The 27,277-nt window shown below is 34.5% G+C and overlaps 1 protein-coding gene across 3 annotated transcripts in view; it reads left to right on the top strand.

The window, feature by feature from the left end:
- The window catches only part of grid2 (glutamate receptor, ionotropic, delta 2), a 546,810-nt gene that overhangs the window by 187,322 nt on the left and 332,211 nt on the right, over positions 1–27,277 (top strand). The window lies entirely within an intron of this gene.

Below are 27,277 nucleotides of genomic sequence, written 5' to 3'. Positions count from 1 at the left end.
AATATCGTATTGGCGATCCGAAAGTTGCGAAATTTTCATACCGAACGATTGTAAACAGAGGCAGAACCATTTTTTTGCGCAAGCATACGAAAAAGTCGCGTGGGCATATGAAAAAGTTGCACTTTATCATACATCTTTAATTGCTGGTTGCATGGTTAAATACTAATGTCTACTTTCTTTTAATGAATGATCTTTCAAAATAAACTCTGTTGTAGCAGGCAAAATATATAACTTTTTATGTAATACCTCTTTTACACTACAGAGGCATTTACAGGCCGCCTGTTCTACTCATCCTTAAATCTTGTTCTATATTCATAGTTTTCAAGATCGCAGCTGTATGGGAGCTCTATTATAAAGGCCAGGTAGGGTAAGGTTTTGCAAGGATGCCTATTTTTTTTAATCCATATTTATTTTTTCCTGGAAGCATTGGCAGTGACACATGGGAGTGACACATGGTAAGATTAGTCGCTGTGTGACAAATCTTCGTTGTCGCGGGCGACTTTCCCCCCCCACAATGTCATCAAACTGGCTAGAATATAAATCGCTAATGGGATGGCATACGATTTACATTCTAGCTGGTGGGATGGCATTGCCGGGAGATTAGTCGCACGTAACAATGGAGATTTGTCATTAGTCTGGTAATTTTAATTATTTTCTTTTTTCTGTAATAATAAAAAAGAGCACTTGATCCAAGCTAAACTGCCTAAACCCATGTTGGTGTCAAATAATTTTTATGGGTTGATTTGATGTTTCAATGTTTTTAGTAGATATGAGGTATGGGGAATTCAACTTACAGAAAAAAAACCCTTATACAGAAAATCCCAGGTCCAAAACATTCTAGATAACATCCCATGTCTGTAGGACATCAACTGTGACTAGCTATTCTCACTCAGTGTGATATAAGAACAACCTATCCAAACACAAAATTAAAACTCTACTCTTAACTCCTTATATTTGTGTCACAGAGTTTTATGGTTCAATTTCTTTATTACCTGGGATGTCAGCTTTTATTGATTATGTTATCTAGACTCACTAGCTGTGTCACTGTACAGAGTAGCAGTCTTTATTTAATACAATAAAGGCTTTGATTTTCTGCTGTGCTATTTACATCAAAATTGATTGTGAACACATTTCTTTAAGAAAACGTTGTTCCTGTCAGTGATCTAGCAGTGCAGTAATGAAACTAACATTATTATTCATAAACCATTGTGCCATACAATGCAAACTTGTATGCAGGACTGTTGCAACTGTGCATTGAGCCTCACTTAATAAGAACTTTTGTTCTTAAATACTAATCTAACCTATAAGGAGAAATTACCAACTTGTGGCTCACTTGGATGTCTGTTTGAGTTTATCCCTACAATAAGACTTGTAAACACAATGATTAAAATGTATACACTTATGGGCTTACTTATCAATATTCGAGTTTTGAATTTGAGTTTATTTTTCTAAATCGAATAAATTCACACATTGAATGCTCACTTATTAATAATTAAACCTCTTTTGAATGAAAAGACTCGAATACCTTGAATTTTCAAGTTCACAAACTTTGACTTTGCCTAGGACAACTCCCATTGGAATCTATAGACACTCACAAGTTATAGATGGCAAAGGTTTACATTCACGTTTTTAGTTTTTTTGCACTTAAAAAATACCAGACATTCAAGTTTTTGAACCATAATTTGAATTTGAGTTTTTTAGTGCAAAAAACTTGAAGCTTAAAAAAAATCAAGCTTTGATAAATCACCTCCTTATCTTGAGCTGATATCCTAGAATATGTACTTTTGAACGCACCTCAAGTAGTACACACATTTTTGAATCATTACAAAATATCTTGCTCAACTGGAAAAATATTGAATTTTAGCTTAAAACCCTAAACCAAATCTAATTTTATATACCTTTAAATCCCATTATGAATGATTTTCCATATAGGCTGCTTTTGTGTAAAGTAACTCTCAGATACCAAGTGAAAATTTACATAAGCTAATACATTACATAGGCAAAATCATGCGCCATCTAAAAGATAATTAAATTGTAAAAATATTTTTTTCAAAAACCATTTATGTCATATATAGAGTAAATCCAAAGGTTACCTAATGGGATTTCTTGTTGTATCATATTTCTTATTCATTTAATTTATATGGAACCATGTAAAATCCCCTTTACAGGTATATGACCCATTATCCAGAATGTTTGGGACCAAGGGTATTCTTTCCATAATTCGCATCTCCATAAATTAACATACCTCGTAACTGTCCTGATTTTCGTGGGACAGTCCCTCTTTTGACAGCTCAACCCAACTAAACATTCATTAAACCCAATAGGATTATTTTGTATCCAATAAGCATTAATTATATCTTAGTTGGGATCAAAAACAAGGTACTGTTTTATTTTTACAGAAAAAGGAAATTAATTTTAAAAATCTGAATTATTTGATTAAAATGGAGTCTATGGGAGACAGGCTTTCCATATTTTGGATCTTTCTGGATAATGGGTTGCTGGATAATGGGTTTCTGGATAACAGATCCCATACTTGTACTTGTTTTTTCTAGCTCAGGTTATTGTATAATAAAGTAAACAGATATTGAAAGTGAAATCCAGAGACAAGCAAGGGACTAAGTTGACATATAGACCTTTTCCAAAGTCTGTACAAAGGGGCAAATAAATTATGATCATGTCCTAAACAACAGACTGTCATTTGAGAATGAAAGTTCTGTTTAATCGCACAGATTTGTGTTAGTCCATGCTCACCTATTTTTTCATTCACTAACTATAGAAATGCAAGATGGGTACCTGTTGATACAATGCAGGCACTAAATGCAGAGTAAGCAAGAGCTAAATGCTCTTGTGACCCGATAGCAGCTGTTTCTAAGAAATACAGAGCTGTATTTGATGTAAGTGATGATGGAATCCCTTAAAATAAATTAGAATTGTATTTGCTAGTTTCCAAAACATTTATTTTGCATGCGGATATCTTGTTTTCAAATTATATGAGTCTCTTTATTAAGCTTTGATGAATGTTGCATAATGGTTGCTGTTAAGCTGCTTGAGCCTAACTACATGCAGATGTAAGCCTTGTGCCTCAGCTGGATAGATCAATTTTTAAAATTATTAGTTGAAACTCCTTTTAATTTGTTATCAGACTAAATAGTGTAATTTTAACTTTTGTCTCCAAATATTTTGAAGAGACAGACTTTTATAAACACATTTCAAGATTTAAACAAGGTTAAACATACTGTAAATCAGTGATCTCCAACCTGTGGTTCGGGGGCAACATATTGCTCACTAGCCCCTTGGGTGGTGCTCTCTGTTCCCCCAAAGCAGGTGGCAAGTTTTGTTTGCATTAAAAACCTGGTGTACTACCAGGCTGACAGGCATATAGGGGCTACCAAATAGCCAATGGCAGTTCTTATTTGCAAGCCTTGGAACTTTTTTCATGCATGTGTTGCTCACCAACACTTTTTATAATTTAGGTGTTTTATACTTTTTAATATATTTGGATTTGTCCCACTGTATGCACCTTCTCACCAGTAGCAAATCTGTCCCACTTTGCTTTGCTGCAAAGTTTGCAAAAAAGGCAGCAAAAATTTGAAACAGCAAAAATGGCACAGTTACTGAGACCTCAAAAACTTGTGCACTTTAAAAAAACAAAAACAAAGGGAAAACAAACTTGTCTCAAAAACTTGATTAATTAAAACCTCAAAACAACTCAAAATGCAGTGAAATTGTAACTACTCATCATTTTTAATGAGTCTAGCAACCAAACAAAAAAAAATATTAAGAACTTGAAAAGCTCTACAAAAAGATGGCAAATTTTTACATTTGAATCTTAATAAAAATCAAACATTCAGCAACCCTAATTTGAGTTTGTGCGCAAAACAAAAGTGGTAGAGAAAAACACATTTACACTATTTGTATGTTGTTTTTGTTCGTATTTTGCATATAAGCATCATTTATATCTCACAGAGATTAATAATGAATGTAGCAGCAATGTTTTTTTCTTTCTTATCTAATTTCCACAGATCCTAGTAGAATATCTTAAGATGTTTTTGTTAATTTTATTTTGCAAAACCCAGCGAAGCCTAGTTATTTGTTGACACATTAATGCAATGCGTAACAGAGATTGTTAAGGATGAATTCTTCTCTTAAGCAGGGGATTAATACCTTTCACTTTGTTAGCCAAGAAATAACTCTTGAGGAGACTGATAATTCAAAAAGGGAAAGTATATAAGATATAATTAAATGTGTCTGCCTTCCATTTAGCATACACTGATAATGGATTATCAAACATTTTAAATGCATACTATCATCATATAATAACCCCTTTGTAGTATCTCATTTACTTTTTAATACAGTGTTTACTTTATGTTGCATATCTTTGGTTTGTTTTATTTATATCTTCAATTTTTAGGCAAGGACCATTATTCTCACAAGATATAGGGGATGGGTGGGCAGACAAACCCTTCACTGCCAATGTTATTTGGTAGACAATATAAGTGAACAATCCAATAGCAGACAATGAGGGTAATGTAATATTAGGTGCAAAGTTTGCTAGAGGCCTAGTCATCTATAACAAGCCATTAGCAAGTAGCATTTACTTCCATTTGAAGCAGCGTAGGTGGTTTTTCACGGTGAGGGCAGTGAGGCTGTGGAATGCCCTTCCTAGTGATGTGGTAATGGCAGACTCTGTTAATGCCTTTAAGATGGGCCTGGATGAGTTTTTGAACAAGCAGAATATCCAAGGCTATTGTGATACTAATATCTACAGTTAGGGGCCCATTTACTTACTCATGAACGGGCCGAATGCGTCCGATTGCGTTTTTTTCGTAATGATCGGTATTTTGAGATTTTTTCGGAAAATTATCGCGACTTTTTCGTTACCAATACGATTTTTGCGGAAAAACGCAAGTTTTTCGTAGCCATTCCGAAAGTTGCGATTTTTAAAACTTGCGCAAAAAGTTGCGATTTTTTCGTAGTGTTAAAACTTGTGCAAAACGTCGCGCCTTTTAAGTTTTAACGCTACGAAAAAAGCGCAACTTTTCGCGCAAGTTTTAACGCTACGAAAAAATCGCAACTTTCGGAATGGCTACGAAAAACTCGCGTTTTTTCGCGCAAATCGTATTGGTAACGAAAAAGTCGCGATAATTTCCGAAAAGTCGTAAAGGCGCCGAAAAAAACGCAAAAAATACGAAAAAGTCGCAAAATGTTCGTTTTCCAATCGGAATTTTTCCAATTCGGATTCGAATTCGTGGGTTAGTAAATCAGCCCCTTAGTATTACTGGTTGTATATATATAGTTTATGTATGTGAGTGTATAGATTGGTTAGTATAGGTTGTGTGCTGGGTTTACTCGGATGGGTTGAACTTGATGGACAATGGTCTTTTTTCAACCCTATGTAACTATGTAACTATGTAACTATGTAACTGCATTCATACACAATTACTGGGGCTTATATTTTCATATATCTCTATATTAAACAATTTTGCTTATAGTAATGCTTAAGTAAGTAGGGCCCAGGTCATCATACCTCATTTCACAATTTGTGCATCTCAGACGGGTCTGTGTTGTATTGTGAATGCACAGAGGTTGAAGATACCCCCCCTTATCCCTCAGCTTCACCGCTGTATTTGGGCAAGTATTTGGTGGTTAGCTGGAAAGGTTTTTTTTAACAAATAATTACCCATATGGTGCCTATATGGTAAATATGCCCCTGCAAGTGATTCATTTACTAGACATTTCACTGCAGCAGATCATTCTTTCAACATATCTAGTTACAATTATCTGCGGTGCAAGAAAAGAAAATGTCAGGAAGATAGTTTAACTAAAAGTATCACAATATTTCGCTCAAAAACCTTGGTTGATTTCTTTTTTATTAACTACAAAGACCTTGGCACAGCACCTCACATTGTGTTTGTTTCCTTTGCTCTGTGTTTTACACATTTTGTATGCATTCTTAGTTGTAATATAGCCTTTACTTCCCTTTATTATATTTATCATTTTAGCCTGTGGCAAGCTTAAAAACCTTAAAGCATACAGAAAGCTTATCTTATTCTGTTGTGGCTGCAAGTCCCTTAGGCTCACAATATTTTTCTTCATAAAAAATAATCAATAAGCCCAGACTCAAAATTAAATGCAGCTTTTCTCTGAATGTTATGTCTGTAGATTCTTTATTTAGCCTAGCATCTAACAGATGTGTTCAAAACCGGATATACATCGTTAGTATTGATGATTTTTTAAAATAAATTCTTTATGTCTTGATTTTTCTAAGTTAACCATATATAATGCTGCTACAATTCAGTGCACTTTGTTGCACATGTAGAGGTAGCTGATTCTCAAACATCAGTGGGAAAAAAGCAAGTCCTAAAATCTACTGTATCTTCAAACAACAATTGTTCTTATTCATGTTTTAGAAACATAATCATAAAAGGATAAAAGCCAGAATGGTAAAATCTGTTATATTATTTATAATGTTATTCATGTACATGTGTTTGTTTGATTAATAATATATTTAAATGTAAATATGGCTTAAATTTATAAGCATTGTCCCTTTACTTTCTGGTATCAAATAGTGACAGTAAACATACAGTTCAGTATGAATCAAAGGTAAAAATGGACAAATAGCAGCTTCTGGTAACATTAAAAGCCAACTTTTCAGTTATTATACTGGAAATTCAGCTCTTTTAGTGCAGACAGTACAATGTGTCCCTCCTGGCTCCTCATAAGTGCTGGCAAGGTAGGTGGGAGGTGAGGGGATGTGGCATCATGAAAGCCACAACAGAGCGGCAAGGGGTAAGAATAGCATCTATCCAACAGTAAGGTTACTTATTAATACATCACTGGCAAATGCACTTGGTGTTATAGTCATAAATGTAAAGTTCTGCTTTGCTCTTTTGAACCTGCCCAGCTCTCTTAAATGTGGTCAATTTTAGTAGAATAATTCTTAAAATAATGAATGTTATTATTTTTTTATGAACCATAGCTAAAATAAAATAGATGCAGTATTCTGTCAATATATACACACACAAATACCAAATTATATGAAGTCTACACAAATAATATGTTTAAATTCTGTCCAAATGAAATGTCTGATACATATTTGAAGTTTCTCCCCATAAAGGCATGGAGAATACTAATCAAGAAATTACTCTCTGTACTTCCCTCCCTTGGTTCTAATCAACATAATTTGCACCAGAAGTGTTCACTGATATGGAAATGCAAATTTATATTTGTATTTCATTTTTGTTACTTAAATGATTAATAGCCAGCATTAAGGTCATATGGGTTAAATCTGATATTTCTCCTGTTCGGAAGAAATTCAGGTTCTACTAGTACAAACAGATTAATGGAATTTAGAATGTTACATTATCCACCAATGATTGTTAATGCTTTTACACACAATTAACAGCTAATAAATTAATTATTTCTTTAGAATGTTCATCTGTAATGGTTATGAAAAGAGAGAAAAGGGTGTATTAAACAAAATAACTTTAATTTGCTTTTCATATAGATATATTGTTAAATTCCTTTTAGGATATGAAACTACATACCTGCATTATGGGTGAATATGAAAAATAGCTATTAATACAATTATAATTGAGATCTTAGCAGACGCTGTGCCAGAATTATAACCTGCTAATGTACTTTCCTATTTCTTTAATGGGTGGTAAATTTCAAATCCATCCCATTACTTCATTCCATTGCTATAAATATAAAACCAAAGAATGCAAGCTTTGAATTTCAATAAATGTAACAAGTTTATTATTCTATCATCCTCTCTCATGTACAAAAAGATTACTTAGTTGTTAAGGAATCCTACATTTATTTATAGCATGACTCAATAGGGCTCATCATCTTTGAAGGTGTATTTTGTTTTTAAAACAACTTTTATCACCCCCCCCCCCCCCCCCCCCCCAGTGATTGTTCTTTAATATAACAGTGATTTTTTGGCAAGGGTTAAATAAAAAACTTAACCCTTCATAATGAATGATTTATGCGATCATGATGCATGATAATGTATATGTAAGGTCTACAACTAAGCTTTATAAAAATAATGTTTATTTTACCTAACTTTTAGACTGCTTTTGGTACAAATTACTATATAAAGTTTACAAAATATATGCTTATATATATATATATATATATATATATATTTTGTTTATAATAATAATAATAATAATGTTCAGATCTAACAGATGCTATTGAGTACCGACTGTATAGGTGGTTATATTTTCAGTTTCATATTTCTGATATAAAAGTGCTAGATTTACTTACCTGCAACAAATTATGGGCAAATATGTATGTACTTGTTTATACATCATGTATTGCCTATAGGTGTAAAATTTCTTCACTCACCAATATAGTCATGTTTCAGCAGAATGTGTTTACCGTATATACTCGAGTATAAGCCTATCCGAATATAAGCCGTGGTACCTAATTTTACCTAAGAAAACTGGAAAAACTTATTGACTCCAGTATAAGCCTAGGGTGGGAAATGCAGCAGCTACTGCTAAGTTTTAACAATCAAAATAAATACCAATAAAATTACATTAATTGAGACATCAGTGGGGTATATGTTTTTAAATATATTTTTCAAAGAAAAACAGTTAACTAGCTCTGTAAGCGGAGAAGAGGTCAACAAAAACAATATGAGTACTACCCCACGCTCATTGCACATTGGCAAACTGGCAGCAGACCCAGTCCCGGAGGAGATGTAAGGGGAAATAAGTATTGCTAGTGGGAGCCTAGGCCAGGGCACTGGAGGGTCTGGTTGCAGGTGGCCTAATTTGCACACAAAGGAGAGAGGGTGCTAGTCTGGAGGGACCCATGGCACCCGACCCGAGTATAAACCGAGGGTGACTTTTTCAGCACATTTTGGGTGCTGAAAAACTAGGTTTATACTCAAGTATATACAGTATTTACAAGGGCAAACTGTGAGTGGCACTCTACAGGGTCAGCCTTACAGTAATGGATAATATACATATGAGCTCTCGAATTATCGCTGTAATTGTGGATGGTCAGCAAGAATATGAGGTTTCTCATTCAGTGGAAAGGGTAAAGGCCTGAGGAATGTTCCTGCTATCTGTCTATAATACCCTCTAAAGTTATTATGTCCCCTCACAGGTGCCTTTTCTCTAGAGAAAACAACACCAGCCTTAAGAGTCTTAGATTATTTCTTCCATTAATTTTTTCAGTCTAATTGCATAAGGGGACCATATGATAAAATTTCTATGTGCACTAACACTAAACCCTGTGAACGAAGCATACCTAGGCTTATTTACCAAAGTGGTTTATAGTGCAAAGTGTAAAAAAACGGACAAATTACCAAGTGACAATAATCTACAAATTACAATGCTGGGACACTTTTTAGCTGCAACGCAGTTTTCCGGCACTACATGCATTAAAATATAAAATTATATTTTAAACTAAAACTAAAAATGCTAATGTGTGACTATGTAGAACATTGTAAACAAATATTACTCTCTTTATAGTATTTTTTAAATGTAAGTAAGCATTTCTGTGTAATTTTTAATGCTATCCCATGTTTTAAAATGCTCTCCAAAGACAGAATGAATATAGCTGAACTAATAATATGGAAAGCAAACCAGTGTACCTTAGGGCATAGAAAACAAATCTAAGCGGTTTGCCTCAAAGATCATTTGTTGTAAATTCCATCTGATAATACATCATATGAAAACTCCAAAGCAGACTTGAAAGTGATAAAAAAATGCAATCACATTATATCTGTCACCATTCATTTTTCAGAAGTGGTTTATACTGATATAATTTCTCTTTCTTTAAACAAACATTTGATTGGCAAAACAGCATTTGGGCACTGCATACTAATTGTGCTCACAACCCATATATTAATTATGATTGTGTTTTCCAATAGGAAAAGAGACTGAGTGAGAAGCTGTATATGTTGTTGCAGATAGATATGCTGTCTGCAAATTTTAATAGAATCCTGTCTGCTCTATTTCACAGACATTCCTTTTTCGGAAGGGTCATTTGCTTTTCTAAGGTGTTAAAAGGATATACCCTGTCATTCAGTATTTCAAAGATAGATGAATAGAGGAATTAGTGCTGCACTGGATTAATAGGCATTGCTGTACATGAATTAAAAAGACTGCAGCAGGAATAAGATTATCCCTAAAGCACTTTTGTATCTGCTGTCAGTAGAACTCCTGTCTTGACATACTTTAATTCTCTAGAATGCTTCCAAACAACTGGTTAAATAGTGGGGCATTACAAGATGTGTTTTGTATGTTGTTTTTCTACTTGTTACTGGTACAAAGCAATCACTTTTTATGTTGGCTGCACTTAAAGTAAATTGAGCAAGGCCTGTGAAATATAGCTAGTTATCAACAAGATAAGCAAGACATGGTGGCTGACAGAAGGAAAAATGCTGAGTGATTTTAAATTGTCTGTTCCAGAGATCAGGAACCACTGGCCTCTGAAAATGCAATAAGGTTAATATAAAATAATGTTTACTGAACAACCTATAAAAAACAAGCCCTTTCTATTATTTTTTTTATTTTTGCTGTGAGCTGGGCCTACCTCGGATGATGCAAAATCAGTAGCAGTACATGCCTAATAAAAAACTGTTCTCTCATAAACAGAAATATTATATAAACTAAACAAATAGTTCCACAATTATGCCAAGTGACCATAAATTAAGTGATATTGCCATTTACAGCATACTGGAATTGGTAATGTAGATTTGGAAAACTTAAACATGCACACCTGCCTCCCATATGTTTGTCCACTCCATACATTTATCTGGATCATTATGTGTTTGGGATAAACTTGACTCATGCCCATTTTGCAAAATAATATATATATTAATAATAATAATTTACAAAATGTTCTTAAACTTTAAAAATGTATAATCTGTTATTTATTTTGACCAATATTCATATGCACAGTGATGAAATATTAGAACAAGCAACTAATACCAACTTATAAACCAACCTGAATGAAGTTAAAATAAATGATAGGGTTGACAGTGAGAGCAAGAATGGTAGTGCATACATCTGTATCTTTTTAGGAGGAGCCTGTAACTAGGATCATTTGAAAAGCATCCCCGCAGAGAAAGCTGGAAGCTTTGCAAAGAAAGAAAAATAACAAGTGGCACTGCAGAGAGACAGAAACAGCATGAAATATATACTGAGAGAGAGAGACAAATATTTAAATAATCTGAACAGTAGTGCAGCAGGTTGATAGAATAGGCTTAAGTGAAGTATAGCTAACACTGGATGAGAAATGCCCTAAAAACCAAATGTTTTGGGTTTTTTTGCTTTTAATAAAGCACAGGGCTGCTGTACCACTGACATTGTGTGTTAAAGCTATCCTTACGTTATCTTTGCACTTCCCTTAGCCTATCAACCACTCTCTCTATTGCTGTTTTGGACAATTTAATTTTTGCCTTCTAGATAATTTAATGTCTTTAAGGAAGTTCTAAAGAAGGCCCAGGCCTGGGGTTCAAAATAGGCCCATTTCAAGTACACTGGAGCGCAAACAGCCACCCACCAGCCCACTAAATAGTGACTGTCTATGCATCTTAAAGCAGCCTCTCTGGCATTTGCCAGAACCCACAGATTGTCAGTCAGGGTCTGTTCTACAGGGGTGGAATCTTCTGCCTTCTGTTTTTCTTAAAGGAATACTGCCATGGGAAAACAATTTTTTTTTTCAAAACACATCAGTTAATAGAGCTTCTCCAGTAGGGTATTTTTTTCTGACCAGGCACTATTAAATAAGACAAAATTTGCTAGCTTTTAGGTACCAAACTTTTTGTCATTTATGAAAAGCCTGCTCAGGGAAAATTACCTCAACTAATGAGGTTTTTTTCCCCAAAACCTCATGTGACTCATGTGACATTTCCTTTATGATTGTTCAAGCCAAAAGGTGAACGTTTCCAAGAAAACTCACAAAGGCCAGTTGCTTTAGACTTAATTCTAATAGATACCATATATCATGGCCTGGATGACTGAAAATCTTAATTGATGTACAGACACATTATTATCAATAATAGGTTCCCAGTTACTATCAATAACATTGAACAAATTGGCCTTGTTTGACCTCAATGCTAAAACGTGCTTAAAGCTGCAGTCCAAAAAAAAGACAGATATGTCAATCATGCTGGGCCGTGGGTGCTGTAATTCTCCTATAGGCTGAAGCATAAACAACTCTTCATCCCAAACCCTCTGAGATTGACACATATGGATCTTCTGGGACTGCACAGTTCAGAATGTCAAAGTGTTGTACCAAAGTGGTTGGGGAACGTATTGCTTTAATAACAGCACGTCAGTGCATCGTTAGTGATAATTTGTCTCTCTGAAAATGAAAAGAGAAAGTGAAAAATAATTTTACTTTGTCACACACTAATATGTAGGCCTTTGTGTTAAAATTAACACTGCATACATTTAATCTGCTTATATCTTTAAACTAGCATTTGCTTTCACATTCTCCCTTTCCCCTTCTTCCTTTTTTTCTTTGTCACTTTCTCTTTAATGCATACCTTTTGTGCCTTTTTTGTGTGCCTATGTGTGAGTGCGGTTTAACGTAGTCATACCAGGCAGTTTAAAGCTGTAGCAGTGTTTCTATAATCACTGATTGCTGAGTACATACAGTATGTAGCCTTTAATAACTTAAGTTAAATTATGCATTCTGACCAAATACAATCAAGCAAACTTGTTCTTACCTCCCACCAGCATGTTCTAAAGCAGCAACAATTTATCTTCTTCTCCCCTGCTTAGAACTATTTTAAAATCATTTTGCCAATTTTAGCTTCAAAGGAGGCTACTAAGTACAGACACATTTACATTTGTTACTATCATTATGTTGCATTATAGATTGTGTGTGTATTGCACTGGTTTATCTATCCTTTATTTATTTTGAAAAGCAAAAATAACACAAGAAATTTAATAAAATAAGAAGTAGGAAAATGCAGAACATATGCTTAGAAAACATGATTTGAATAATTTGTTATTTAATGAACACCTCATACTGTATCTGTAAATGTAAGTTTATCTGTCTAAATTTAAGCATGACCATCTTCCATGAGTTTGTAAAAATGTTAAATATTAATTAATCTAGGGCATTCTGTAATGTATCCAAATCCATTTGTATCAGTGAGTTTAATGGCTGATAAATTCATTAACACTGAGGTCATAGTTTTATTGTACAGACACGAAGAGAGGAGCAAATCAATTTGTCTGAATCGATTTAGTCCGAATCATGGCAGCCTGTGATGTGCAAATAGACTATTTTTTACTCCTTCTTTTGGCCAAAATCAAAATTGCATAAGCCAACTAATCTGAATTGAGTTGTGAATGATTGATTGAATTGCATATATTTTACTCATCAGCCTGGTATAATATACTTTGAATATTGGGACAAAAGTTGCTTTCAGTATGAATGTCTTTTAAATAAGGTTTTATTATTAAATAAGGTTGTAATCATTGGTAAAATGTTGTAAAAAAAATGTTGGTTTCAGATACAAGAAAGCATAGCTCAAAACTCACAGCCTAAATGTTCATGCACTCTGATGTGTTTATATCAAAACAGGGGAGCACTCACCAGATGGGTTGAATTGCAACTATATGCTCCATGCTGCCACGTCTCGAGCACGCCCCCGATCCAGGCAAAACTGGATAAAGTGTAAACGGAGCTCAGGAACATCCTTCCATAAAATATCACTTTTATTCAGATGATTAAAACCGTCACGGAGTTAGGCACCCACAGCTTTACGCGTTTCATGGCTTCTCGCCACTTCATCAGAAGCTGTGTAGTGGGTGCCTAACTCTGTGATGGTTTTAATCGTCTGAATAAAAGTGATATTTTATGGAAGGATGTTCCTGTGCTCCATCTACACTTTATCCATATTGCACTCTGATGTGTTTACTTGCAGAGAGCAGTTGCATTAAGAAGTTAAATGCAAGTGTTATATAGTACAGAAGAGTACAGTGGTAATAACTAATAAAAGGCAAAAACTGGGTTAATGTAAACACCCATAATAATTTGTATAATAGGGTTTGAGACATATATATATATATATATATATACATACATACAGTTATAGGACCCCTTATCCAGAATGCTAGGGACCAAGGGTATTCCGGATAATGGGTCTTGTAATTTGGATCTACATACCTTAAGTCTACTAAAAAATGAATAAACCATTAATTAAACCCAATAGGATTGTTTTGCACCCAATAAGGATTAATTATATATTTGTTGGGATCAAATACAAGGTATTGTTTTATTATTACAGAGAAAAAGGAAATCAGTTTTAGAATTCTGAATTATTTGATTAAAATGGAGTCTATGGGAGACAGGCTTTCCGTAATTCAGAGCATTCTGGATAACGGGTTTCCAGATAAGGGATCCCACACCTGTATATATATATATATATACTATAGAACGCTGTAAATTGACTCTTTTCTTTATGTTTTTCTGTGATTTTGTTATTCCTTTTTAATACATCCAACATTGCCTTTTATTTCTAGTACATAATAAAAGAGATGAGCACTTTAGCCATAATTCAGGTTGAATTGACTATTGCTAGTAAAATTTAGTAAAATTCTTAAATTCCCACCTTTCCATTTATAGAACACTGTTTATGACTGTGATTTGTTCATTACATTTTTAATTGAACCACTTTTCTAATTTTTCATATTTGTAAAAAAACTTATTTTTAATAAAAATATTGAGGCAAATTTTTCTCTGGCTTACGCCCAGTGAAATCTCATTATTTCATGTGGGAGGACAAAGGTCTTTGTTTTGGAAAAATGAGAAAAAAATAATCAACATGTTTCTACAATACTAAAAGCTAGGAGGATGTTTGATACAATGTATAGTATATCTATGTGTTCAAATGTATTCTGAGCATGTCAGCTTCATTATAAAACATTCCTGATAAACAGTAAACCTGAATGCTATTTATTTTAATATTTATCAATTATATAAAAAGAGAAGGAAAGTCATTTTGGCATTTTACTGCCAATAGATTCGCCACATTAGTGTCACCTAGAACGATATATTTATTCTGCAGAAAGCTTTACCATACCTGAGTAAAGAGCCCTAGAAGCTCCCTCCCTTTGTTTAAGATTGCAGCTGCCATTTTAGCTTGGTCTTTATAGCTTCCTGCTGCAGCTCTATCCATTATAGCTCAGATTACACATTCCTAAGGATGGGGGAAATTAATTTTATGAATTCTTATGGGAGGGGGAGCAGGAGAGGGGAGAGCGGAGAGAACTGCGCAGACTCTGGCCCCGGGAATGAAGGATTTTTCTGAGAGAGGAAGTCAGATACCCTAAGAACATATTTACAAAAAATGAGACAAGAAATCCTGTGTTTCTTACTTATGGCTGTATTTACATAGACCTTTCTAATAAAGCTTACTTAGTTTTTACCTTTTCTTCTCTTTTAACAGCATCAATACAAATACAATACAAAAAAATATGAAATACATTAAATAAGTATAATAAAAGTACCATCATTGAACGTGCTGTATAGCACCTTGAAATGTAGGGATGAGCTTTGGGAATATAATAGCAAACAATAATATCTTACAAGAGTTAAATAAGCCACATTAATTTTAACAGTGGGGAACAGAGGCAATATGTTTTATTTCATGTGGCAGGCTGCTATTTCATACTGCGCAAATGTAAAATATGTGTAAACTAGCAGCTGCCATCAAACAGATTGCTTCATGTTGCAATCTGCAAGGAAAGCACAGCTGGAAAAATATTTCAAGCAAAAGATATTACAGTTTAAAAGTGTGTAATATAATATTCCAGAACATTCACAGGCTGCATAAACAATTTGCACAGCCTACTTGATTTTGTTACCTCTAGTTGATAAAGCTAAATGGAACATGCATTAACATAAGAGGCTTTAGAAAAAATGGGAGGATAGATGATAGATAGATAGATAGATAGATAGATAGATAGATAGATAGATATAGTGTCGGACTGGGACCCCAGGGGCCCACCAGAAAACCTTAGACCATGGGCCCACTCTCCAACCATTTTTAATCCTTTCCTTACTCAACCACTTTATTCTCCAAGTCTTTTATTTACATGCTAGCATCTATCCTTCCATCTATTTATCCTCTTTGTTCCCTTTCAGAAATAGGGAAAGATCATGAAGCAGGGCAAATGGTTAGGAGCAGGAGGGCCCACTGACCCCTGGGCCCACCGGGAGTTTTCCTGGTATGCTGGTGGGCCAGTCCAACACTGGATAGATAGATAGATAGTTGATTGATAGATAGATAGATTAAACCGCAGCTTGAATATTTTTTATAAAAACATACTTTTCTGGTAGTGTGTGCCACTGAAAAAACCTAAATAGAAAAACTGCAATTTTAAGTATTCAGAGCACCCCCTCCCCACCTCACACAAGTCACTGTGCTCACACATTCATGTTAGGTCAAATCAGCCAATGAATGGATGAAGTTCTGTCTTTTGCTCCCGTGCTTCTTCTTGTTACAGGTGTTATTTCCTGTCAGGTGATCTCTGAGGGAGCACATGGATCATCACCAGTTCATAGAGCTCACCATGGCACATTTATAGCCTGCACTAAAAAAAAAATCCAAAAAAGGAAACTAGAAGTACGACGTTGCATATTTCAAATCAAATGTTATGCTTTCTAGAAATGACGCAGACTACTTTATATGACTTGGTATATAAACACATTTAGAGCATTTTCAATGCTAGGCAATTCTGGTTGTTTAATTGTTGAAGCATCTTAAAATGTCCTTTTCTCTACGTTATGTTTTTATATGCAAAACTCCAGTTAACGTTGGACAATGCAATGTCACTAGAAAAGCGTAGTGAAATTGATTTCTAGGCAGAAGGTACACGGGAGTGTTTTGGATACTCATAAAAAGTGGCAGAAAAAACACCCATCATTTCACTGATGCAAAAGAATACAAAAACCCAGTATTACTCACATGGTGTGGAGGCACGCTTGCCCACCACTGTTGGGTGCCTAAAGAGGATTTCAAACAATGTTATCAGTTGGTGGAAAAAAGTTCTTTTTGTAAAAAGCAGCTCTAGATGGATCTAGACGTTTGGCTCAGATGGATATTTCATCATATCAATCCTTCAAAAAAAGATTAATAAATCATTATGCTGTGATATGTTGTGTCATGGTGCACAGTGTGATGCTAGAACAAAATGCGCTTCCTCTATTTGACATTCCTTGTCTACAAAGCTGTTGAGCCTTACTAGCAAGAAGCTAGCGCTGGAGTGAAGGGCAAACCTGTAAGGTTTAATAAAATTTAGGAGAAACTATCTATTTCCTTGAAAGGGAATGTGTGCAGGCTTTCAAATGTGTTTATAATTTACCTTGGAACTAGGCACATTTCTAAGGTATGCATATTTTAAAGGTATACCAATCAGAATATACCACAATTACTATCCAGCCAAGGATTTTAAAAAATGCTAATCTTGAATTTTGTTGAAACGGTATAAATATGTGTTTCAAAATTGTATTCTGGATGTGCAATTGTTTTTTTACTGCTGGTCCACACATGTGTATAATAAATCTTCCCTGGAGGAATGTTTCTTTGTTTAAAAGAGTGATGGTTTCTTTAAGAGAATAACTTTTACAAAACCTCAAACATTTTTCAGTTGAATATCATTTCAATAAATCTGTTCTCTGCAATATCTATACTATACTTACATATTGAGTATCTTATAGTTGCAGGGAAGTATCTTGACTGCTATAAATTAATCTGATACATATTGAAGGTAATGTGTTATACTTTTTTACCATTTGAATGTTACAGCACAGACTGTATCAATTATGTGTTGTTACAAGGTTGGCTTGATACTTGACAGGATACTATGTAACACTTCTCATTACCCATTGACGATCAAAGAGACAATAGAATAAGAGAGAATAGGATTGTATGAATCTACCCAAATGATGACATCATCAATGAGGGGCAGGGTAGGACATTTAAATATCACGAGATTTGGCCGGCCAGCAGCCTTTGACAAAGCCTGATAAGGGCGAAATGCACATCAGGCACTTTAGCTAGTTGAACCTCTTGATTTGGGATGAAGACGGGTGGTGTGAATTGAGGGTGTGCAGGTGGTGTGGGCTAACTATACTAAATTACTTTAGTCCCAGGTAGAGTTGATGACAGATAGGGAAAGTGCAGTTCGGAATGAACGCAATCTCGTGTACTGACCTTATACTCACTCAGTATCACGCAGACCCACACACCAAGCAACTGACTAGCCCCTCTATGCCATGTGAACCCCAAGTATGGGGCTTTTAGATTGAGCACTGATAGGCAGGTAAAGTCTTTTTACACACACCTATTCGAATACACAGGTGTAATTTTCTGGAAAGGGGGCCACACATAGCATAACACACCGCAATAAACCACAGCGCCTTAATCCCACAGTGTATTCATGAAGTTATGGGCAGTGTCATTTGCTTGCTAAAGGGAGCATTGTGTATTTAGGAAAATGGGGTCAGACACTCTTAGATTGTTTTGTGTGGATATCACAATTGCTACACTTACAAGGAATCAATGTGAATGAGAGTTTACAGATAGAGTTCTCTTCGTCCCCGATCCAGAATACACTTCGTATAGCTAAATTTGAACTGTTTTTAATTAAACTGGTTATGTGCTAAGTGGGTATATTGTATGTTTTGTTTTTCTGTTTTTAATTTAATTTTGTAAAGTTAAGTCCTATTCTTATTATGGCCAGAATTAGTTAAAGACACACTTCTCTAGTATCAAGATATTTGCTATTCCAATCTACATAGGGGATGCTGCATAAGTGGTGCGGTATTTCCCTCCACGTTTTCCCTTTTTTGGGATATTTGTATAAATACTAAACACTTTTGGAGTGATTAGCACTCTTCTAAGGTGACTACAGGCACCCAGGTTGAAAGATACACAGGGTGGTAGGTACAGGCTCCATTTCTCTTTTCTTTTTATTTCTTTACTATATTTCACTGGTGTAGGTTCCCATAAAATATTTCTTTAACGTGTTTTAAAACAACATGCTGCTTATTTATAGAATATTATATTGTACTATATATCTATTTCAAAGGAATTTAGTGGTTTTGCACTTTGCACCTTTGTATCATTATGCTTGTGTGCAGTGTGCTTTTATTAAGGTAATTGTAAATACAGTTTTGCATGTCTACAGTAACTGTAGTTATATACTGTATACCCTTAACAAAGGGTATCCTGCAGGATGTTAGCCCTGAAAAATATAGTGCATAATAGTGTACAGCTCTCTAGTTAGCAAAATATAGCTGAAAAAGCTTTAATAGAAAAATATTTCCTAAAACATCTGCTTGGATCATTTTAAATGTTAATAACAACACTCTGACCTTTTCAGAGGCTTTTGTGAAAAACTGATGATTAATATTCCTCAAGCAACAAACCTGAAAAGGTGACTGAACCTATTTTGTTCATCACTAAAGCAATACCAAAACTCTCAAGTCTCCAAGCGGAGAAAATAAAAAATTCTCACGTGTAAAATAAAAATCAGTAATGCTTCATTTTAAAAGGCAAACCATGGCTCAATTAAATAGTTGCATGCAGTACTGGAAGACTTACTTTGTTGTTTTACTTGTGTTATACATAGATTGCCCAAGAAAACGGAAATTAATTATCTTATGATATTGCTTTCCTAATATTGAGGCAACAGAGAGGACACCATCCCACCTCTTAAAAACAGTATTCCCTCAGTTTACAGCCACACTGTTTTTTATACTATATGAAATAGTTTGCCATATTACTACTCAAAGTTGTCCCAGATGCAGTAACCCATAGCAACTAAAATGTTTGCTCTTAAACAGGTGGCCAATTAATGCTACCCACTGATAACAGTTAATATAGGTGACTAGATCTGTAGTAAACGTTATACTTTTTATACTTTGTTTTTACTCCCCCAAAATATTTTTAAAAACTGAGAAAGTCTGTGAAACACATTGAATGTTTTGCATTCTGCAACAACTTTTTTTGCAGCCTTAGGAGTCTACGGGTGATTTTTTGCAGCTATACACCTGGCTAAAAAGTTTGATCATCTCTAGAAACCCATACATTTGTCATGTAACCTTGTTAGGTTCATTGTTCTGTAATGGAGTAATGTAATAAATAGGGCAACATTTGTGCAAATCAAGTAACATACAGGATATCAACCAGAGATTTGTTTTTAAAAAGCTAGACCTCAGATACTTTTTAATGTTCCCAGTTCTTACTAGCCCACAATATTGCATCTACTTGCAGCTAGCAGTTGAAAAGTTACTTGGGAAAGACAGTGGAGTCCTTTATACTGTCCCTGCATCAGAGAGCTGTTTTTAGATTGCTTTTATTCTCTTTCACATAAAGATGACCAACTAGCGAACATCTATTAATCTTTAGGTTGAAGTCTCCCACTACTGACAATACAAACAATGTTTTTTTTAGAATGTGGCAGGGTTCGAAACACAGGAGCAAGTCTAGTCCACCTTGTGTGTGGGCATTGTTCCTTGTATAATGCTGCCTGCTAGTGATGAGAGAAAATTTTTGCCAGGCAATTTTTTTCACAAAACTGCCGCAAAATTCCGCCATGAAATTTTTTTTGAGCAGATTCACTCATCACTACTGCCTGCATGTGGCACATAGAAGCCCCCTTTCCTACCCCTCCCTAACTTGCATGTCAGCCATATGCACAAATTAGGGAGCACACAAGGAGCATGGAAACCTTGTACTTACTGCTTATACCAATATCTACAGTTAATATTAGTGGTTTTATATATAGTTTATGTATGTGATAGTATAGATTGGTAAGTATAGGTTGTGTGTGCTGGGTTTACTTGGAAGGGTTGAACTTGATGGACTCTGGTCTTTTTTCAACTCTATGTAATTATGCTTGCCCTATGACTGCATTGCCCCTGCTAGTGCAGCTATTCCCTGGATGCCTGTGCTTTCAGAATAAGCACTAAGGGGTGTGATTTTACTCCCCATAGTGATCTAACACTTGCATGGGGGGCATTGATAAATGAGGTCCTAACTAACTTTTGCTAGTTTGCACCAATAAGTGAGTGTAAGTGAGTGTATAGATAGGTCAGTATAGGTTTGTGTGTGCTGGGTTTACTTGAAAGGGTTGAATTTGATGGACTCTGGTCTTTTTTCGACCCTATGTAACTATGTAATAAAAGTCAAATAGGTGGTCAGTACTTAATGATCTCTTTACATTGGAGCAAGTGTTCCCTTTGTTTTGTGTAAGGATATGCAACCTGTTGACACTGCATGCAGCAAGGCCACAATTATCAATACTGTTATCAATTACTGTTTTTGAAATACTGAAGAAACTCATCTGTACTGCAGAAATCCTACTATACTTTTGTGAAGGGTTATTTACCGTATATTTTCATATTTTCTATAGTTTGTTTCCAAAACTGTAGCATAAATTGCCATAAAAAAGCATTCATTTGATGCTACAGCCTGCACAGATTTCCTAGACACATGGTTGCGGAAATAGAAAGGGTAATCATATGGCCAAAAAACAATTTAGTTGGCAGGGTTAGTCTGGGCTGACTGGGCAGGCCTTGCCACCAATTTAAAAGAAACAGAAAATACTATATTGGATATGCCAATGTTTATGAAAAATAAAGCTCAAATTCTATTCTTCGTGAAAAATTATCTATATTAGCTATATCAAATGTATGTCAGTACATCAATTCAGCTAGGCAAAGCAAAGGAAATGAAGATTGCCCAGCAACATTCAGGCTTCAAACCCATAATATATAAAAAGCCCATAGATATAAATCAAAATAATGTAACAATATTAATAGCCAAGTAAATATTTGAAAGTTCTCATTTACAAGTAAGAAAACACCATCTCACTAAACTGTTCTAATATGCATCAACCTTAATATACAAAGCTTTCTCATATGAGTATGTTGTGTTATTTTATGCCTATACTCTATGAATTTACTGCTCTATTTCCTAAAGAAAAAATACCTAACAACAAGGAAAAAAAAATGACCCAATTTGTCATTTTCAAGTACAGCTGAATTCAGCAGAAGAATGTAGTATGTGAAATTTGCTATTCAGTTATTTGCTAGCAACTTATAATACTTTTCATTACACGGATTGATTGCAGGAGTTGGACAGATTTCCAGGAGAAGTTAGAACTTGATCAGTATAATTTTGTTCAATCCCACATATTTTAGCTAACCTTTAATATTCTACTGCTGTGTTGTTTATCATATTCTTTCTGCAAACATCACAGTTAATCAAGAAATGGCTTTAATATTTTGGTGAAAGATCATGCAAGCTGCAAGTATCTGATTAAGTAATTACAAGTCTGGCATTGATTTTACAGGCAGAGATTTATGTTGCATAGTAAAAGAACAGATTTTTTTAAATGTGTTTGTAGCAGATGAGTTTACTTTGCATTTTTGTCATATTACTACCATAAAAGGCCACATTTGATAGTCACACCTTCTGAATGTAAAACTTTTTTACAATAACATTTGATCTTGCAATAATTAATTCCCCACATATCCAAAGGTCAATCCATGGACAAGAAGTCTTTTGGAATTTAAGATAAAATATATAATTCCATTTATGCTGGTTATTACTTTGTTCTTAGCATAGTTGCCTTGCTTTAGATGCAAGAGTATCCAGGAAAACAAATAAGCATTCACTCCATTACCCCCAACTGATCACCTTTTACTGATTTGGGTTCCAATTAAACGGAAAAGTAACATAGTTTGGGGACGTGTTCTCTATGGTTGTTAATAGTTACTCTTTGTATCAAATAGTGTTGAACAGAAACTCTTACCATATGGTACATAATCTCTGCATATTTATACTTATTTACAGTATTATATTAGTTATAATATAATAATTTGTAAGACAATCAACAATCAATAACCTCTTATTTTCGTAATTTTTTTCCAATATGTGAAAACATTATTCAGATGGGATTGCCCTTTGAGTCCAACTGAACATAAAGTAATTCTGAAAATGTTTTACTACTCATCTGACTCTGGTCTGAGTTTAATTGTTGCAAATTTCATAATGCAGCATGACAGTGATCTAAGCCATACTGGAACCATACAGGAAGCCAGAGTACTGTTTTTGATGGACTGGCCAACTCAATCTCAACCCTGTCAAACTCTGTGGAAAGACTATTAAATACTTAAGATGCTAACATCATTCAAATAGAAAGGTTTAAAAATGTCAGTCTGGCAAGGCAATGTTTTACTTGACTTTCCAAACACACAAGCACATTAGACGTGGAAAAATCAACGCAGACATCTTTATTCAACCCTGTTTTGTGTTTACCACAGCCTCTTTATTTTATTGTCATGCCTTTATAATAAGGCTTTGAAGCCAATCTATCTTTCCATGATTAGTTGTTTCATGTGCAAATGAAATGTTGCTTGTCAGCTGTCAGTTAAAAAAACATTATGACCACAGATAATTTGTCTGAAAGGATGAATGGTCAACAGAAAGCAAAATGAGTATTCAGAAAACAGATTATTGTTATATATCTTTATTGTGCCTATATTTGCACATCTCTCACATATCTTTTGTCTCAAGCAATCATAATCATAATTTCACACAAGTGCAATAAATGATGCTAAATATTAGTGATGAGCACATTTTTCACCAGGCATAGATTTGCTGTGAGATACTGTATTTCTATTTTAAATTTTTTGGGAGGAAACTGGCAGAAAAATTTGGCAAATAAGGAAAAAAGTCACGGTTACATCAAAAAAGTCAAGTGGTAGCCACATTTTACACATTTTTTGCCATTTTGCGGCCGATTCACAGATTTTTTGCCGAAGCAAAACGGACAGATTTGTTCATCTCTAATAAATATCAGATTGAAACTTTTATTTGTTTAATGCAGTTATAACACCTTTGTAAGTATATGAGAAGTACTGTTTCATATCAAAATACATTGGTTAAAATGAAGGAGAATCTCTCAAGGCTTTATATATACATGGCACAAAAATGCTTAATGAAAAATAAATATCAACCTAAACTAAAACAAATTACACAATGTACAGCAATCATAACTATAAACCTGACTAATATACTGTGTAGCATGTACTGTACTTGTCTGTTTGCTGCCTACAATGCAAACAACATACAGATGCAGCTAAGTTCCTTTACCATGTTGTCAAGATATATCTCTTCCAGTTAACAAAGGGGAAAGAAAAAATATTGCTACCAGTTGGTGTTTTCTATTGTGTTTTGCTGGCTAGTCTTTGCACTTTAGCACTCAATAAATGGTGTCTTGACTTTGTGGGATAAAATGTGAAAACTTGGTGGCTGCATCTGTATTGACATGCTTAGAATCAAATATAAATAATGTCTATTTAACATATATTCATAAAGTGTCTGATGGTTGGCGCTATTATTGAAAACAAATTGTAATCTTGAAGTATAGCTGCATTCCAGTTATGTGGTCATTTAGGGAAAAGTATGCCATTGCTATACAGTTTAACGTAATAATTCAATCTGAAATAGGCATTGTAAACAATCATTTTTCCATGTTGATGTTGTTTTTTTTTACTAATACATACTTTAGTAATGAAAATGTAAAAATGTGAATTTCCTTTGTGCAGGGGTGTGTGTCATTAGAGTGACTAACCCTTAACCCTTAAGTGCAGGTTTTGCTTTACTTGCTTCAAATGCATACTTTCTTTAACTAGCACATGTATTTTCTCTTATGGACTAAATCTTTAGGAACATATATTTATCATAAAATGTTTCCTCTCTGAATTTCCTTAGAGTATGCAGATCAAACAATTGACATGCTTTGTCAGCCCACAGATCTGGTGCTAGGTGCCCTTTAATACCTGCCTTGAATGAATGATTGTATTACAGTTTTACTTGTAAAGTAAATTTTTTTAATAAAAATAACATTTATATTGTCATAACACACAATATAAATGTGTGAATGTATGTGGAAACTTAGCCTTATCCTATACTTAATTTTTATCTATACAGTTTAATGGACTTATATAAGTATGAGTGGGAGGAAGTATAGGCATGTCCTATGGGTGGTAGGTATGTTCCCTCTATTCACCTGTAGGCATGAGCGAATCTGTCCCATTTCGGAGGAAAAATATTTTGCAAGGTTCACGAAATGTTGAAAAATTTGCTAAACAGTGAAAATGTCTTGTGTAAAAAAAATTGTTGCACGTCCTTCTTTGATGCGCGCGACAATTTTGTGAAACGTTCATAAAAAAGTTGACAATCTCGTCAAAAAACCAATGCATGCAATTTTTTGGCGCATGTTAAAAAATTTTTTGGTGTGTGTGATAATTCTTGTCACACTACTAATTTTATTTGCACCGATTTTGTTTGTTTCCGTCTGCTGTGAATCCATGCCTGCCGAATTATTTTGACCATCACTATTCACCTGTATTTTTTAATATATAGATAACATAAAGTCACAAATTGTGGAAAATATTTTACTAACAGTCTTGTAATATTAACAGTCATGTAATACTTTTGCCATAAGTCCTGTGTGAAGCGGCCCATTTTTTCCTACTATATATATATATATTTTTTTTTTTTTTTGCTGGTCTTTGTTTATACTATATATACAGTATATATATACAGTATATATAGCCCATTTTTTCCTAATATATATATATATATATATATATATATATATATATTGCAAGAAGACAGGCACTCACGTATAAGTAGGGAGCCTGGGTGCAGTCCCAAAATAATAGATGGAGTAGCTGTAGAGAGAGTCCGCACTCACAGGTCTTACAGAAAATGTAGAGGTGTTTATTCAAATCAACATCTAATGTTGATCTAATTGTCTCTTTCAAAGAGAAAGAGAAAGGCTGCGGATGCAGCCGAAAAGTTAGGTGTTGATTTGAATAAATACCTATATACTGTATATATATATATATATATTTGAACCTGTATATATATATATATACCGGTAAGAATTACTGACAATCTTAATAGTGGCCCTTTAAACACCTTGTATGTCAAATTGTGTTATTTTACTTAAATGTATGATCCTTATGCTGCTGCAATAGTTCATTAAGGTGTTAAATTTTCATAAGCAGCTAGAATAAAGTTTTACAGAGCATTACTTAATCATCACTATCCACACATGTATCTATAAATATTTCAACATTTTTTTTCCCTAGACCAGTTAGAAAAATTCAACAGAAGATCTCTATGCTAAAAGAAGGGTAGATATCTTGCCAATAGGCACTGTAATCTGCTCCTGAATATCTAAAATGCTATGAAATATGTGTAATTGGGTACTTAAGCCTAGTAGTGGCTGATGGCTGACTAATGGACAGACAAGACAAAATGCTTTCTACTTTACATGTCATTGCAAAAGAGAATTAGAATATAGGACTCTGCATACAACTAGGACAAAAGGTTATGAAGTTCCCTATTAAATGAATTCTTTCTTAAGTCAGATAAAGTTGTTTGACATTTTCAAAATCTTGCTTTTCCTTTCATTCCTGCATTAAAGTTAGTACCTTCCACCTATAAAGTTGTACTGTTTGATCATGTTTGTTGAAAAAAACTTATATATATACAGGTATAGGACCCATTATCCAGAATGCTCGGGACCAAGGGTATTCCGGATAAGGGGTCTTTCCGTAATTTGGATCTCAATACCTTAAGTCTACTAAAAAATCAATAAAACGTTAATTAAACCCAATAGGACTGTTTTGCATCCAATAAGGATTAATTATATCTTAGTTGGAATCAATTACAAGGTTCTGTTTTATTTCTACATAGAAAAAGGAAATCAGTTTTAAAATTCTGAATTATTTGATTAAAATGGAGTCTATGGGAGACGGGCATTCCGTAATTCGGAGCTTTCTGGATAACCGGTTTCCGGATAAGGGGTCCGATACCTGTATATATATTTGGAAATATGGCAGATTCTTAAAGGAGACATTTTATATAAAGTTCATATTCAGTTATAATATTCATCCTCCCACAAAATTTCAAAATGTGAAATGATGCAGAAAGATGTTTTGAAAGCATTTTACCTCCTAAAATGGTCATTATATGAGAGCTCTTTAATCAGAAGCGAATGCGAGTGAAATTAAACATGGGTTGTGTCATTCAGTCTCCCACAGGAAGTGGTCACAGCACTTTACTTTACTCAACAGTAGCAGGGAAAACCCCTTCCAGTTTCCTCCTTCTGTGTCTCTCCTTGTGCTGCTGCCAGGGGGGGGTGGGGGTGGGGAGAAGAGCGAGTAGCGCAGTAATGGACTGCCTGTGACATCGCAAGGCCCT

This window comes from Xenopus tropicalis, chromosome 1, assembly GCF_000004195.4.
Source record: "Xenopus tropicalis strain Nigerian chromosome 1, UCB_Xtro_10.0, whole genome shotgun sequence".
NCBI classification, from domain to species: domain Eukaryota; kingdom Metazoa; phylum Chordata; class Amphibia; order Anura; family Pipidae; genus Xenopus; species Xenopus tropicalis.
The sequence above is the reverse complement of the archived record's forward strand: the minus strand, read 5'-3'. Positions and strand labels throughout refer to the sequence as shown.